This window comes from Drosophila subpulchrella, unplaced genomic scaffold (assembly GCF_014743375.2).
Source record: "Drosophila subpulchrella strain 33 F10 #4 breed RU33 unplaced genomic scaffold, RU_Dsub_v1.1 Primary Assembly Seq375, whole genome shotgun sequence".
Classification (NCBI taxonomy): Eukaryota; Metazoa; Arthropoda; class Insecta; order Diptera; family Drosophilidae; genus Drosophila; species Drosophila subpulchrella.
In genome coordinates, this window is record NW_023665596.1 from 50,699 (window position 1) to 68,125 (window position 17,427).

General features: G+C 44.2%; 1 long non-coding RNA gene across 1 annotated transcript in view; it reads left to right on the top strand.

Annotated features, from left to right (window-relative positions):
• The first annotated feature begins 329 nt into the window (after nt 1-329).
• Nucleotides 330-17,427, top strand: part of LOC119561825 — a 189,420-nt gene continuing 172,322 nt past the window's right edge. The window contains exon 1 of the long non-coding RNA XR_005221461.1: nt 330-449. This is a non-coding gene — a long non-coding RNA (uncharacterized LOC119561825). The remainder of the gene's footprint in view (nt 450-17,427) is intronic.

Sequence of the window (17,427 nt, forward strand, 5' to 3'; positions counted from 1 at the left end):
GAAGTCATGACTAAATATTGTAAGCGCGCTAGGTGATTAAATCACTTCCTATCCCTTGACGGCACTAAAACGTTACTCGACTAAGCCACACTCACCACTCTCCCCCACTACATCCCTATATATTTTTCTCATTTTAAAAAGGATTTTGCACAAATGCTTCTTAAACATAAAATGTTATCAAAAGCTCTTTTTTCATTTTTAGCTTAACAGCCAATGGACCCTTTGGTGGAAGCTGTCGAGTGCATGGTTCCGTGCCGCCACTCACTCATTGTAGCTCTGACGAAATAGCAGCCGTCCCCGACATGGATATTGGTAGTTTAGGGATAAAAAGTCCCATATTAAGCAATCCCGCATTTTCTCACTCGAAATGCCTGCCAAAAATTCACAAAAGCTGCTTTTGTGTGCGCTTTATAGCAGAACATACTAAAATGCAAGAGGATTCGACAAAAGTAAGTTTATTTATTACTCGTTATAATATAAAATCATGTTCTGTATAATAAAACCTGATCCTGTTCGGAAATATAAGTTTTATTTCACATTGTGCAAAGTCCAATCTAACTCCACAAAACGTCCATAACGCTGAGCCCGTCTAATTATTGTTACTAAATAGTTTGGAATGACTATGGTAGCTTTCGAATAATTTTGATGCTATGTCTGGTAATTTTGTAGTTTCAATGATGGCTCTTTATTATTCTTATTCATTTTTGCTGCTCAACTCAAAATACAAAGTATCAGAAAGAATGAAGAGCACTAAAAAAATGTACGCATTTGGCTCGAAATATCGCTTCAGAAAATACCTTAATAAACCTCCCGAGCGACAAATGTCCATTTAAGTGTCTCGAACAGAATAAAACTTTTTTTTCAAATGTGACATTGACAGAAATTATTTTTAAGCTTTTTCAACTCACCATCTAGTGTTCTAAGGTACTATCCGTTTACCCGTTAGGGCCACGAACTATCCTTGCACCTTATCTCGCCTTACCCCACTCTCTTCTGCTTTCTTAAAATCGCGGACCTTATAACTATAAGTATTTGTATTAGCACTGCGCAGTTTCATTTAAAATCGGATAAAATACAAATTATTAAAATAATTAACTAATTTTAGCCCTATTAAGTGATTTCTTTCCATGTCTAAAATGGCTAAAAGTACAAAATTAAAAAAAAAAATTGCTTGCTGACGTTGTGTATCAAAGAGGTTAACGAGGTAAGGGGTCGTGACAATCGCACTTTTAAAACTCAGAAGGTCAGATATTAAATTTTGTGACGAAAAATGCTTTGACATTGATTTCCTCATCAAATTAATGTTGAAATGTTTTTAAATATTAATTTCTTTATTCTGCAATACATTAATCTTTTACTGGCTACTTAAATATTACCAAATTATACATTAAGGGACAAAAGGTAACTAAAGATTGTTTTCTTTATTTAAAAGTTGGGTCCAGTCGCATGCTAGACGAAAACTTATCAATATACTGTGGCGCTCAACATTTGGGACAAAAGGTAACTAAAGATTGTTTTCTTTATTTAAAAGTTGGGTCAATATACTGTGGCGCTCAACATTTGGGCTCAATTAAGGCATAATTGACTCTGTGGAAAACAATTTTAAAATTGCTTAGAAGTCCTTAGACACCTATCAGTCACAGATAAGTTAGTGCTGCTAAGGAAAATGAAAATTAGCGCATTGTGGTTCTGCGATCTTGTATGGAAGAAAGATGTACTACTGTGGGCAAAAGGTAAGGTTAAGTTTCGTTTTTCTTGAGTTGTCCGGACTTTAAGTGACATCAATCAATCTCAGTAATATATATACGCTTGTGTTTACAAAACGACCAACAGCATCTCTATATTTGCAGAAAACATGGTAGAGATTCGTATTGTTGAATTCATTTTAAAAGAATTCCACGATGAACTAGGTTTTAACAAAAATAATGACGTTATGCTCAAATAGAGACGTTTCCAAAAAAGGGACTGAGGTTTCGTACGCACATCACCGACGTTTTGAAAATATAAACTGATGTTTGTATTATTTGCGCATGTCTGGTAAGCCAATGTCATGCAATAACTTAATCGGTCCAGCGTCATGGCCGGCATCGTCTCATAATTAACAAAACTTTTTGTAAGAACCCTAGATAGTGTTAAAGTACGGATAGGCTGTTGATTATTGCTTCAAATATTTAGTGGGTAATAATCATCATTAGCATTCACAATAGAACTGCACGCAGGCAAATACGGCCTGATAATAACGAACGAGACAGTACAAAACCTGCCGAAATCAGCTGGAGTTGTTGATGGCGGGTGCAACTCCAGAGAGCGCAATAAAGAGAGCGCACCAAGACATCCAGCCAGAAGCTTCGAGAAAAGTTGTTGAAGAAAGTCACCATCTTTTTTACAAGCTTAACGCATGTAAAGGAATTAGCCTCCACATTAATCTTAGACGACGCATATTTTTAAAAAGCACTCGTATACGTAGCTTAAGCGAACTCTTCAGCATGTACAAAACTCCTTGCTTGGCAATATCTAAAGGTCTTAGGCAATAGGCGCCAATCCAACAACATGTTTATTGGGTTTCGATAAAATTCCCTGTATCAATATCAGGAGGGTAATTATAGGGGTCAATAACCGCAGAAGAGGCATCAGCAGCAGCCACGTATAGTTTCATTGGCGGCCCTTGATTAACGAGGCTTTGAATTTATGTTTAGATTTTGATTCACAACATCATCTTTAGGTGCGAATGCCTCCAAAAATTAGCTGTGAAGGCTCTGGTAGTTATAAGCGCTGTATAAGGGCTTTCATTTCAACCACATAATATGTGGTTTTTTAATGATTTGCCGCAAAACTATCGGGCTTTTCCAAACGTCGTAAAACAATCGTTTCTTATATCAAGCAGCTTTAAACAGCAAAATTTTGTTCAGGGTCCTAGAACCTAGATTTCATGCAACAAAGAAAGGGACAAACATTTTCATTTTGAAAAGTCCCCCAAAATCTAGCTTAGAATAACTTTTGAACGAAGGATCGGATGTAAGCAAATGAGGTGTCATTTCAGTGTTTTACGTAAGAGCTGAACTAATAACCTCGGACATTAATCAATTTCAATCAATTTTCTTTATTTTCAATTTTACCGCTCTTTCTCCCAAATTAATTGATTTTCATCTTTTTATGCAATCCTTTTTTCCATACCTCTTAACTGGTGTATCACTTGCTATGATCGGACCATCACTGCTGATTTCCAATTCTGCGGAAACATATATTGGTCGCCTTATCACACTCTGCCGGCGCGCTTCGTCGCTACCTTTATGAGAGCTGGTTGGAAAATCTTCAACAACCGGGTAGGGTAATTCTACACTTTGGAGTTTCCATCCCCAAGTTTATTGCGGAGTAATTTTAGAAGTGGAGGGCCCCTCGGAAACTTTCCCAAGCAATAAACTAGCTTCTTCCAACTCAAAAGGTACCTAGTGCGTAATTAAACCAAATCTTGGACTAAATCCATGCTGATAAGCAGATCGATAACTGCCGAGCCTGGTGGCTTTTATCTAGGGGAGAGGGCACACCTCAGGATGAAGTTATGTCTTGCTCAACAACATGAACGTTATACTGAAAAAATTAATTTTAGAGTCTATGGTTTGTCTTCAAACCAAGGTAAGTCCTGCTCTTAAGTAAAACACAGAACTTGGATGCTAATATATATTTTGTACTTTTTTATACTGAGTGATTGTTTAGAATTATGATCTCTTTTCTTAGTGGGCTTTTTAGCGTGGTTCTTCGAAGAGTGTGCCCAGAGAGGTTTTTTGATACCAATCTATTCTGAGGAGTTTTCAACGATGCCAGATGGCAGAAAACATGATCGCCCAGTACTCCCCCTAGACTTCATGTTGTAAAACGAACAGGGAGCCTAATTGTACGACGAGGTCTTGAAGATTGGTTAACAGCAGGGGTCGTTACGGTGTCTTCGATCCTTTTGCTGAAGTCACTGGATAGATTTGGGGGTGGAATAGTTGGCTGCGGAGTTTCGATGAAGGCGGTCTTGAGTCGGTCTATAGACACCATAATGCATCGAGTGCCGGTGTTTATGGTGAAGTATTCGGATTGCTTTTCTTTCACTTTAGAAGGTCCATCGTAAGGCGGTTGAAGGGATCCACGGACGGTGTCATTGCGTAGGAAGACGTGAGTTGCCTGTTTCAGCTCTTCAAAAACAAATGGCTTGGATGAGTCGTGATGTGCCGTCTGGATGGGCCGTATTTCTCGCATGATTTCCTCCAGTTCCTTTGCGAAGTCAGTTTGCGGTTGGAAATTGGACTTTTGATGAAAAAATTCTCCAGGAAGGCAGAGGGTTGTTTCGTACACAAGTTGTGCTGATGTTGTTTGGATGTCTGGCTTGAATGCTGAACGCAACCCGAGCAGGATCAGTGGAAGTTTTTGTGGGCAATTTACACTATTTTTGCACATAATGGCTGCTTTAAGTGTTCTGTGCCAGCGTTCGATGATTCCGTTTGCTTGTGGGTGATATGCTGTTGTGCGAAGGTGGTCTATTCCTAGCAGTCGTGACAATTCATGGAACAATCGGGACTCAAACTGTCTGCCCTGATCCGTTGTGATGCGGGCTGGAACTCCAAATCTTGAGATCCACGAGCCGATGAGTGCAGAGGCTACCGTGTTGGCGTGCATGTCCTCGATTGCGATGGCTTGTGGCCACCGTGTATAACGGTCAATGATTGTTAAACAGTGTCTATATTGACCTGATTGTGGTAATGGTCCGATGAGATCTAAATTGATGTGGTTGAATCTTTGTGTAGGAAGCGTGAACTGCTGCAGCGGCGAGCGGACGTGTCTGGAAATCTTCGATTTTTGGCAAAGTGTACAGTGTTTTACAAATTGAGAAATCTCCTTGTGCATTGAGGGCCATACGAAGCGTTGGTTGATAAGTTTTATAGTTGATCCGACTCCACTGTGAGAAATGTTGTGTAGTTTTCTGATGACGTTCTTCCTTAGAGGCTCTGGAACAAAAGGTCGCACGCTGGAAGTAGATAAATCACAAACTATTGAATTGGTAGAGTTGGGAATGCTGATTGTATTTCACTGCAATGAAGTGGTGTTGTCGTTCAGTAGCCGTTTAAGTTCGTCGCAACTTGCTTGTGCGATGCTGAGTTGGTTGTAGTCGATAATTTCGCGTTCGATGGTTGAGATGCGGGAAAGCGCGTCAGCAGTAGTGTTTTCAATTCCAGCCACATGCACGATAGAGGTAGTAAATTGGCTAATGAAATCAAATTGTCGAAGTTGCCGTGGGGAGGCTTTTTCAGGTTTTTGCGATAATGCGTATACCAAAGATTTATGGTCTGTGCGAATGTCAAACGTTCTTCTTTCTAGCATGTCGAGAAAGTGTCTGATGCTGAGGTATATAGCGAGCAGTTAAAGTGCTGCAAGAAGTCTGAGCCAATGATTGGGATTTTCGTATCGGCTATGGTTAAAATCCATGTGAAAGGGCGGCGCAAGCCGAGATCCAGCGTAAGGCGGGTGGTACCATAAGTATGGATTGCTGTTCCATTGGCTGCGAATAGTGTATGGTTATTATTAGCTTTGTTGTCTCGATTAATTGTTTTTGGTGGTATAACAGATACGTCAGCTCCAGTGCCGATGAGAAAACTTTTACCCGATTTGGAGTCCGGAACGAAGAGACGGTTGGAGGATGAAATTCTGCAGATGTTTACTTTAAGCAATGGGTAGCGTTGTGAGGCATTTGCGTTACGACCGTCGGAGCTGCCCTGTTGATTTCCAACGGTGGGGATTAGTTTTTTGAACTGTTGTTGGCATGGAAAGTGCACGGTTGGATGCAACGTTGGGCACTGTCTGCGTACTTGTTGTGGTACCAGCAAAATTGTGGGTTAGAATTTTTCCTGGATGGTTACTGCGGAAACTGTTGTTGCTGGGCGATCGATTGTAGCTCCGACCGCGTTGCTGATTGGTGGTGCCAAGGAGCTGACTCAGCTTGTTGTTGATCTGCTGTTTTTTTTTTTTTTTTTTTATTTTGTGTTAGTGGTGGTTTAAAGCATCGAAAGCCAACTCGGAGCTGAGCTAGCTTGCCGAAGTCTGGGACTCAAACCCAGTAAAAACTCCACCCCCTCCCCGCTTGCCCGGCGGTACTGCCGTTAGGTATTACTTTGCCGGGGGGGGGAATGCCCTTATGGCTCTCTAGGATTCTATCCTATTGGAACTTCGCAGTCTTTCTGCGATGCGCAGTTTTTTGAGTACTATTGTGGCCATGTTGCATACCGCAGACCAATTTACTTCTGATTCAAGCATAATGTCTACCAGGTTACAAGCGGCTGGCGTCCTCCCAACTCAGATCTCTTCGTTCATTTTTGAATCTCGGACAGACAAAAAACACGTGCTCTGCGTCTTCATTATCCGACTCGCAGAGTGGGCAGTGCGGATAACGTTCATGCTTAAACCTATTCAGATAGTATTTAAAGCATCCATGTCCCGTCAACAGTTGCGTTAAGTAGTAGTCCACATGTCCATGCTTCCGTCCCAGCCATCTCTGCAGTTCTGGGATAAGCTTATACGTCCATCGTCCTTTGCTACTATTTACCCACCTCTCTTGCCACTTAGCAATGGTGAGTTCTCTGCACCTTTTCCGTACGGATTCTGCAGTTGCGACCCCTGTGCTGCCTGCGCGGATGTCAACTGATTCCACTGCCAGCAGATCAATCGGTATGCCTCCCGATATTACCAGCGCCGCGTCATGGGATACCGTGCGGAACGCACAGCATACCCGTAGTGCACACAATCTCTGCACGGAGTCGCCGTCTTGCATATAACTTCCATTTTTTGTGGCTCGAGCCCACATGGGAGCAGCGTACATCAGCGTCGATGTGACAGCACTAACCAGTAATCTACGTCCTGGTTACCTTGGTCCCCGAGTGTTCGCCATAATTCGCGAGATCGCGGCCGCGGTCCTACTTGCTTTGCCACTAGCGTACGCTAGATGTTCTTTGAAAGAAAGCCGGTGGTCGATCATGACGCCCAAGTATTTTAGGCTTGGACGCGATGTAATTGTGGCTTCTCCAATTTTGATAGTAGCTGCCTCCACTTTCTGCCTGCTACTTATCAGGACTGCTTCAGTCTTGTGCGCTGCCAAGGCGAGTCCCTTGGAGTCGAGCCATGCGCTTGCTCGTTTCCCCGCTTTGATGCAGATTCTTTCCGCATCTGGGAGTTTCTTTGCCGTAACCACTATGTCCACGTCATTCGCGAAACCAATGAGTCGTGCCCCTTCGGGCATCGTGATCGTAAGTATCCCATCGTACATGACATTCCATAACAAAGGGCCTAGGACTGATCCTTGGGGAACTCCCCCGGTGACCCTGTGGGTCGATTGCCCGGAATCAGTTTCGTACAGGAGCAGGCGGCCTTCAAAGTAGCTCGCTATTACTCTCTGTATATACACTGGTACATTTAGGTTGCTCAGCGCATTTAGTGTGTGGTGCCAGCTGGCGGAGTTGAAAGCGTTTTTTACATCCAACGTTGCCGCTATGCAGTACTGCTTAGTGCCGTACAACCACCTTTTCCCCTCAATGGCTTAATTTGCGATTTCACACAGTTTACCGACGGCGTCGATGGTGGATAGCCCCTTCCGAAAACCATACTGCATCTCTGAAAGGCCGTTGGCTTCGACAAGGGCACCTTCAAGCCGGGAGTGGATTATTCTTTCGAGAATTTTACCCACCGTGTCCAGCATGCAGAGTGGCCTATACGAAGAAGGCTCCTCCGCGGGTTTTTCCCCCTTTGGTATGAGTACCAGCCGCTGTGCTTTCCAGCGGCTAGGGAACACACCTTCCGTTAGGCATGCATTATACATGTCAACGTACTCTTTAGTATTTGCTTTTATGGCAATTTTGAGAACTTTATTCGGGACTCCATCTGGTCCCGGTGCCTTGTCGTCCAGTATTGTCTTCAATACCTGGAGGACTTCTTCGGCACTTGTGAGCTTTATGCTCGCCCTGTTCACGATCAGTGAGGTTCGCGCCATACCCTCTTGCTCTGGGAATAGTGTTTCCACTATCCTTTTTAGGCTGACTGGGCATGTCGGTGATGGCCCGCAGCCGTCTTGTGACGAGTTTATATGCGAAGCCCCATGGGTTGGAGTCTATTTCTTCGCATATATTGTTAAAGCACCTGCGTTTGCTCTCTTTTATAGTTTTTTCCTGGGCTCGTCTTTTTTCCCTGAAATATATTTGAAGTGCCTCAAATTCGGGCCTTCCTCTTGAGCGTTGGTATGCGCGTCTTGCCCTGTGGCAGTCTTTCCTGGCTTCCGCAATGGATTGGATCCACCAGTATGCGGGTCTTCTTCTTGATGGGATTTTCCCTCCTCTCTGCATAGACGCATCACAGGCTACCTTGGTGTACTCTGCGATGTGGATTGCCCTTTCTTCAGCCGAGCCGCTTGTGGAGAGGTCCTCGAACAACATCTGTACCATCTCCACGTCTAGCGTTTCTATTTTGTACCCTGGCACGGTCTTAGGGACTCGTGGTGGGCCACTTCTAGAATTTATCGTGCAGATTATTGCTGCATGGTCACTACCCGTGTAGGTGTCACTAACCTCCCAGCTGGAGCCCGAGGCCAATCCAGCGTTCACAAATGTGAGGTCAATGATAGAACTGGTGCCGGCTCTTGAAAAAGTCGGTTTTGTTCCAGAGTTCAGCAGCACTAGGTCAAGTGTGGCGAAGCTCTCCAAGTAGCGCCTTTCCCCTCGCGTTGGTTCGGGGGGAGCCCCATTCCGTAGCCCAGGCATTAAAGTCCCCGGCAATTACGACGGGGCGATTTTCCCGGGCGTCTTCTGCAATCTCTTCGAGCGCAGATGTATCCCGGGGAAGGCTAAGGCTTGGCGGCAGGTAACAGCTATAGAGAGCTATACCATTCACTTGGGCCCTAGCGAAGCAATTTCCGCATTTTTTCTTGCTAATCTGTCGCCTTGGATTACCGCAGCTCCATATTGCCGATTTTTTGCTATTATTTGTTACCCATTCTCCGGAATTTTTATTCCTGTATTGCTCGCTTATGAGTGCCATGTCTATGTTTTTCTCGATGACATTTTGCTCTAGCAACAATTGGGCAACCTCGCAATGGTTTAGGTTAATCTGAAGGAACTTCATTTACCCCCAAGCCCTTGCATAGCCCTCCTGAAGTACGGGCATTTCCCACTCATTGTTGGGTGATCGCAATCTTTCTCCTTTTTGCGTTTGCATAGCATGCAGCAGGCCTTTGCTTTGCAGCCTCTGGCTTGGTGCTCCTTTGCGCCACACTTGTAGCAGCATTTTGAGCAGTCCTCCTGGACCCTGCAATTCCGTGCTATATGGTTAAACTCCATACATTTAAAACCACTTTTTTGGTGTTAGCTTTGGGCGGACTCTACACCAGGTCCATCCCAGCCTTATTTTGCCCTGCTCCAAGAGTCGCCTCCCTATGTCGGGCATAACTCTTAGTGTGGCGGTTTGGGTGCCTCCGTATGCCACCCTTAGGTTTACCACCGCGGATTCTGGTAGTTCCACATCGAATTGTGATTGAACCGCACATAAGATGTCTGCTTTGTCGGTGGTCTCATCGATGTCTTTTACCTCGATCAGCATTGTCTCAGTCAGCGCTCTGACATCGACATTGTTGCCCAGGACAGCCTTCATTGTGGTCTGAAGCTCTACGGTTTTAGGGTCAGAGACCTTGTTTAGAATCACTAGGAGTTCCCCCTTTGCTGTTCGCCTAACGGCCTGTACTGCTTGTCCTAGCTCCTTAAGCTGCGGTTCAGCCTTAACCTTTTTAAGGATGTCGTCATAGGACCCTCCAGCAGAGGCTGCGATGACTATCGCGTCCTTTCGTGGCGGTCGCACCTTGTGCTTCCGAACCTTATGCTTCACCCGTGTCCACTCCTCTGGCTTCTTCCCAGGTTTTTGGGGCTTGCTGGTGCTAACTGTCCCAGCATGTTTCCCTTTCCTTACACCTTGACTGGCATCACTTGCCGGTGCCTTATGCATCGCCTTTTTCGCTGGTACCGCTAACGTCATCCCAGTTTCTTGACCCCTGGGTCGCTTGCTGGTGCCGCTCGCGAGCACTTCTGCGCAGGTTTTTTTTGCTATCTCCTTAGCTTTTTCCTGTTCTTCGACTATGCATTGCACAGCCGACAGGACTTCCCTCTGGAGATAGTCTATTTCGTCGACTATATCCCTCATGGGGTTAGTAATGGAACGCTTTCCTTCCATTAGCTTCTTCAGCTCCCTGGCCTTTGGTCCCATGCCCGTCAGCTGCTTCAGCGTATCCCCCTGCTCCTCATCAGCAGCTTTTGGGCTGCTTTTTTCTCCTGCTGGGGGGTGCCAGGCTGCCTGCCACTGCACTCCACCCTTTTTTCTGGAGATCTCGCCATTACACTGCTTTTTTTAAACGGGTCAGCTCCCGTGTTGGCCCAGTCAGGTAGACTGGACAAAGGCGTGTGGTAGCCGTCGGCATTAGCCGGCTCCGCCAGGCCTTTGTTTGCCGGCGTGCCTCCACTATTGGTTGGCCCAACCCCTAGGCTAGCGCCAGGGTGTTGTGCCCCCGATCCCCTGCCCGCCATTTCCCCGCCTGGGGAGTTCGATGGTACTGCAGGAAGCTTGGATCTTTACCCGCAGTATCCTGCTGTTTTTCGATCGGACTTTAATATTTTTATGAATTATTTAATAAAACGGATTAGTCTTAGTAATAAGGCTTATGGTTTTTATTTTCTAATTTTTTTTAAAAGATCCGCCCAAAGATCCCTACGTTCTACGGCCCGCACTTATGTGCTTGGCCTGCACTCTGTCCGAAGCTTGCTGCTATAGCACCCGCAGCCCCTTTTGCATATTACGATCAGCTGGTCGCACAAGCGCTTTCTACCCTTGATTCAGTGTTTGCGAAAATAGAAAGCGCGAGTGAAAAAAATCTGGCAACTGCTAAACAAACAACGAGTGAAAAGTAATAAGAGGCAGAGATGCCTCCCCTCCCTCATCTACGACCGGCCCCTGCCTGGCCGCCAAACCTGTTGGGGATAGATTCCCAAGCTGGTCCTGGATGTCGTCCACGGCCTCCCGTCCACCAGCTGATGTCCAGGTGCGTGTCCCAAGTGCTCCACGCCGGATGGCCGGCTGCGCTTCTGGTTTTATGCTGAAAACTTTAAGGAATAAACGGAGCGATTTTAGAACGCGTCCGCACTCTCTGCTTTCACAACTCGTGTACCTTGATCTGCTGTAGCATCTTGTCATTGTCATCCAGGCGTTTAACCAGCTGTGTGATGCGATCCTCCTGTGAAGCGTGGTGGGTGTTTTGCTGTGATACTGCACACATGTGATCCGAAATGTCGTAGTTAAGGGAATCCATCACAGCATCGGCAGCAGTTGCAAGCTGGGCGAGGGCGGTGTTGGGAGAGCTTTCGAGCAGACCTACGATTACAGCACGCGTGGGAGGTGGTAAGCGCTTGATCCAGTAGCGACGTACAACCGATTCGTCATTGGTGGCGTTAGTTTGCTCTAGTTGGCTGAGTAGATGACTTGGACGACCGTCACCTAGTTGAATTCCTGTCGCAAGTCTGTCGAGGCGCACCATCTCTGATTCGGCAAATTTTGACAAAATTGCTTGCTTGAGGGTTGAGTACGGGTTTGTTTGTGGTGGGTTATTGAAAAGATCGTGCACTTCATCCAGGTATTTAGGATCAGCATACGCAATTACTGCTGCGTATTTCTCCTGTTCTTTGCGTGCACCGACCCCTTGCAGCAAAAACCAGCTTTCCAGTTTGGTGAAAAACATTTCGATGTTGGTAATGGAATGTAGTTGAGGGAAGGGCATTTTGGCAAATACCGAGTTCACAGCACTAGCATCAGGAATTTGCAGTGGTTCCTGCGCGTCGACGAAGTCTTCGTTATCTGACATTGTTTGAGGTTATGTTGAAGTTCTGAGTAAGTCGAGGTGCGTTCGCTTTGATTGCAGATGTTTGAATCGTCTGGGGTCACCAATTATGGTTTGTCCTCAAACCAAGGTAAGTCCTGCTCTTAAGTAAAACACAGAACTTGGATGCTAATATATATCTTGTACTTTTTTATACTGAGTGATTGTTTAGAATTGAGATCTCTTTTCTTAGTGGGCTTTTTAGCGTGGTTCTTCGAAGAGTGTGCCCAGAGAGGTTTTTTGATACCAATCTATTCTGAGGAGTTTTCAGCGATGCCAGATGGCACAAAACATGATCGCCACAAGTCGTTAAAGCGGCAGAGTATGCAGATTGCCTAGTATCGGAATAAATACTCTTTACAAGTAAAAGTGCATCTGTTACAGTAGCGAAGGGAGATTTAAGCTCGTGCCCGGCGGCTCCACTGAACACTATTTTAAACACCATGTTCATAAATCGGTTCATTAGGGATACGACGGCGCACTGTGGGATCGGAGTGAGGACTGGGAAATGCTATAAGGACACTGGAAAAAGAAAGATTTCTATTTTATCGTACTTTCATAGAACTGTTGATTATGTAATTTGCTTACAAAAAGCTGAAATCATTCACATACTGTTAGTTTTGGAAAGAAAAAAGTTATTTTGATCGAATCATTTTCGAATTCATGTTTCCGTAGTCCGTATTTTGGCGTTCATTATCCGTAAATTATTCAAATAAGAAAATATTTTGATTATTAATTTTTTAAAAGTTGTGTGATGCTCCGCTTACTAACAATATAAAGGGCACACACACTAAAAGCAAGGCTTTTGAAACATTCAATCATAGTATACTGTGCACTAGGATTACAAATATTTTTATATATAATAATGTGAAGTAAAATATATTTTTACTAACCTCTTTGTTAGATTACTGATTTTATTAGCGCAAGTAACGGTCTTTGTCTGAACCCAAGAAAGAGGAAGTGTATAGTAATCTACAACAAAAAATTAATTCGCCTGTACTGCAAAACTTATCCATTGGGAAGAGCATTATTAAATATGAAGAATCTGCTGTTAGCTTGGGTATAGCATAATACTTAATAGTACTGTGACATAAAAACGTTGAGAGACTGCTGAGCGAACTTACGGGCTACTAAGACAGCTTACACCTTCTCAGACGTTCCACTATTTTAGATATGAATGAATCTTGCTAAAGCTATTCTCAATCGCAGCCTATTTTACGGCAGTGATATATTCGGGCATTGTGAAACGCACGACATGCAAAAATTACCTGCTGTTTGTAATTCTATCGACCGATATGTGCATGACCTCCGTTGTACTGAGCATACTTCACAATTAATTAATAACATTTTAAACAACCTTAGCCCTAAGTCCCTAATAGACTCTAAAACTCAGTTTAAGCCTAGTACTCACATCGACGAAAACCACGAGCTAACCATAGGAGTGAGCGAGAGGCAAATAGGCGGCTAAAGCTTTTCGTCGGGTCTGTTTTTCAGCGCGGTACTCAGATGAGCTAAGGAAATACCAGAAAAAATACCAGATTTCGCGAGTGAATTTTCGATGAACGCCGTTAGACGTGGCCCAAAGAATAAGAAATTTAATCTTTGGCGGTGTTCGTGGAGAAGCCGTGGATAACTTAAAAATTAAAAATGAAAGAAAAACACCAACAACGGATAAAGGAGGTCAGTGCAGATGAAAAAGGACGCCTAATCCAAGCTGTTGCCAATTATTGTGGGACTTGACCGACAGGAAGCAGTACCACTACGGAGCAAATCCGCAGAATAGTTCAAGCGCTGGAGGAGATCCTTTAGAGAATCCCAGTGGGAAGGAACATGGTTTATCGCTCGATCTCCTACGAGCTCTCCATTGAGGACTCCTCCTTCACCAGGTACTTGGGAGCTGGTGGTAGAGCGTAGATAGAGGAGGGACAGCTGGAGGAGCCATCACCAGCCATTATTGTCCAGCTCGGAGCTGGACTACAGATGGCGCGGGAAAGATGGCGAAGCATCCGTGGGACGAAAAGGAAGCCTTAAGCTTCTAATTTACATAAATAAAAACATTCGTTGAAAATTGCATTTATTATACCCGTTACTCGTAGAGTAAAAGGGTATACTAGATTCGTCGGAAAGTATGTAACAGGCAGAAGGAAGCGTTTCCGACCCCATAAAGTATATATATTCTTGATCAGGATCACTAGCCGAGTCGATCTAGCCATGTCCGTCTGTCCGTCTGTCCGTCTGTCCGTCTGTCCGTATGAACGCTGAGATCTTGGAAACTATAAGAGCTACAATACTGGGACTAGGCATGCAGATTGCTGAGATTCCTGCGCAGCGCAAGTTTGTTTCAAAAGAGTGCCACGCCCACTCTAACGCCCACAAATCGCCCAAAACTGTGGCTCCTACAGTTTTGATCCTAGAACAAAAATTTTAACTGAAATGTATTGTTCTCATCAATACCTACCGACTGACCTAAAAAAAAGTTTGCCACGCCCACTTTAACGCCCACAAAGCGCCCACAAACTTCAAAAAATCGTAAATACGGACGCGGATATCTCGGAAAATATCAAAGATAGAGAAACGAGTTTTAAGATTTAGATTCCGTAGGCTTGAGCGCAGCGCAAGTTTATTACGCGAATATGCCACGCCCACTCCAACGCCCACAAACCGCCCAAGTCTGTGGCGCCCACAATTTTCATGGTAGATACAAAATTTAAACTGAAATGTATTGGTCTCGTCAATACCTATCGATTGATTTAAAAAAAAGTTTGCCACGCCCACTCTAACGCCCACAAACCGCCCAAGCCTGTGGCGCCCACAATTTTCGTGCTAGATAAAAAATTTTAACTTAAATGTATTGGTCTCGTCAATACCTATCGATTGACTTAAAAAAAACTTTGCCACGCCCACTCTAATGCCCACAACGCTTAAATCTGTCTACCGCCGGTAGGTGGCGCATTTGCTGCTTGCATATCTCCATTTTCCTTTGGTCTCTTTAGCTGAGTAACGGGTATCTGATAGTCGAGGTACTCGACTATAGCGTTCTTCCTTGTTATACCCGTTACTCGTAGAGTAAAAGGGTATACTAGATTCGTCGGAAAGTATGTAACAGGCAGAAGGAAGCGTTTCCGACCCCATAAAGTATATATATTCTTGATCAGGATCACTAGCCGAGTCGATCTAGCCATGTCCGTCTGTCCGTCTGTCCGTCTGTCCGTCTGTCCGTCTGTCCGTCTGTCCGTCTGTCCGTCTGTCTGTCCGGATGAACGCTGAGATCTTGGAAACTATGAGAGGTAGGCTATTGAGATTTGGCGAGCAGATTCCTGAGCTTCTTACGCAGCGCAAGTTTGTTTCAGTAGAGTGCCACGCCCACTCTAACGCCCACAAACCGCCCAAAACTGTGGCTTCTACAGTTTTGATGCTAGAGTAAAAATTTAAACTGAAATGAATTGTTCTTATTAATACCTATCGATTGACCCAAAAAAAAGTTTGCCGCGCCCACTTGGACGCCCACAAACCGCCCACAAACTTCAAAAAATCGTAAATATGAACGCGGATATCTCGGAAACTATCAAAGATAGAGTATTGGGATTTCAGATTTAGATTCCGTAGCTTTGTACGCAGCGCAGGTTTGTTATGCGAATATGCCACGCCCACTCTACCGCCCACAAACCGCCCAAGCCTGTGGCGCTCAAAATTTTTATGCTAGATAAAAAATTTTAACTGAAATGTATTGGTCTCGTCAATACCTATCGATTGATCCAAAAAAAAATTTGCCACGCCTACCCTAACGCCCACAATGCTTAAATCTGTCTTCCGCCGGTAGGTGGCGCATTTAAATCTCGCTTTGCTGCTTGCATATCTCCATTTACCTTTGGTCCCTTTAGCTGAGTAACGGGTATCTGATAGTCGAGGTACTCGACTATAGCGTTCTTCCTTGTTTTTATTTTAAATTCTTTGTGCACCAGCAGACTCTTCTTTTTTAAATGGCAAAAATTGATTTGTTTTCCGTTTGACAACAAGCCCAGCTGCTTGACAGTAAGACCATGTCACATGCATGGCGGGTGAACTTTGAGAACTTCGGTCACACTACAAAGAATAAAATTTTTCGACTAGTGAAACTCTTAGCCGATCTGAGTATGTACCGGTGAGCCTGTGTATCTGTATAATAAACACCTACCTGCAGTTTTAATCCATTCTGAAGGATGAAGCACATGATACCATGAAGTCTCTCCTGATCCATCCGAGGTACGTAAGCGCTGTGGTAGAGCAGCTGCCCTTAGGTATGGTCGACCGTACCAACTTATTCGCAGCCAGCTGAGTGGTTCTTAACTGAGTAACCTCACAGCCTTCTCGCGACGGAGTACGCGAGCCTGACGGAGTACGCGAATGTATTGTGTAATATTGTGGACGTCGTAGGGAAAGAAGAAGAACATCGACCAAGACCAAGGAGACCAACAGAGTCGCCTAAGAAGATATTCAGTTTGTGGAGGGAAACATGTAATCAGGCCCTGTAAACAAATAAATAGGTGAGAAGGCATCGATTATGCTTTACTTGCCTACAAAGTGGTCACATTATGTATCCTTCAATTCGGATTGCAACACGTTCGCAATGCCACGTGAACCTCAGTCAGCGGGCAGATGGCCGCAACCTTAGTCCGGAGTTGAACGAGATCCGGATATAATCGATGACGAGGAATAACGGCTTTATTTCATTTCGGTGATTCTTGAGCTTCAATCGGCTACGACGGACTACAGCCTGGGTCTTAAGGCTTACGCGCAGGTGTCGTGGGAAAAGAAATGAGTTCGAGGAACATGGTCTCACTGCAGTAGAGTGTGGCAACGAAGTACCTGTTGGTCAGACAGGCGCAACGGGAAGCATTTCCCGATGAGATACAGTCGACAGAAGACTGCAAGGTCGTCGCTAGTGGAAGCGACATTTGAGGGCTGATGTTCTACATAGATGACCGTGGCGTTCTGAATGCAACGATTACTAAGATCCGGACGAGATTCTGGGTCACGAAGCTAAGACGTGTGTTTAATCTAAATAATAAAACTCAGAGAATAAGTTTTATTATTTAATTTTTATATAATACTCAAAGAATAACTGTTAGTAATAGAATAACTGTTACGGAAAGTAAAACTCAGAAAATATGTTTTATTTGTCAAGTTGTATATAAAACTCACAATATAACGATTATTTCATGAGTTTTAAATAAAACTCTGAAAAATAAAAATCATTGCGGTTATGTAAAATACAATGTTTAATAAGGTCAGTGGTGTAGTTGGATTTTTTCCAGGATTTTCCCTTGTTAGTGATTTTTTTGTTTGAAAAAACAAAAAAAACAGTTATTTTCGAACCCTGGAATGCTTAAATTTGTTATTCTTTGAATTGAACTTGAATTGAAATTGGCTCTGGAAAAGTTGTTTTTTGTGCGGTATTTCCTTAGCTCTTCTGAAAACCGCGGTTAGCGCACTGTCGTCTACAGTGGCTCGCAGCT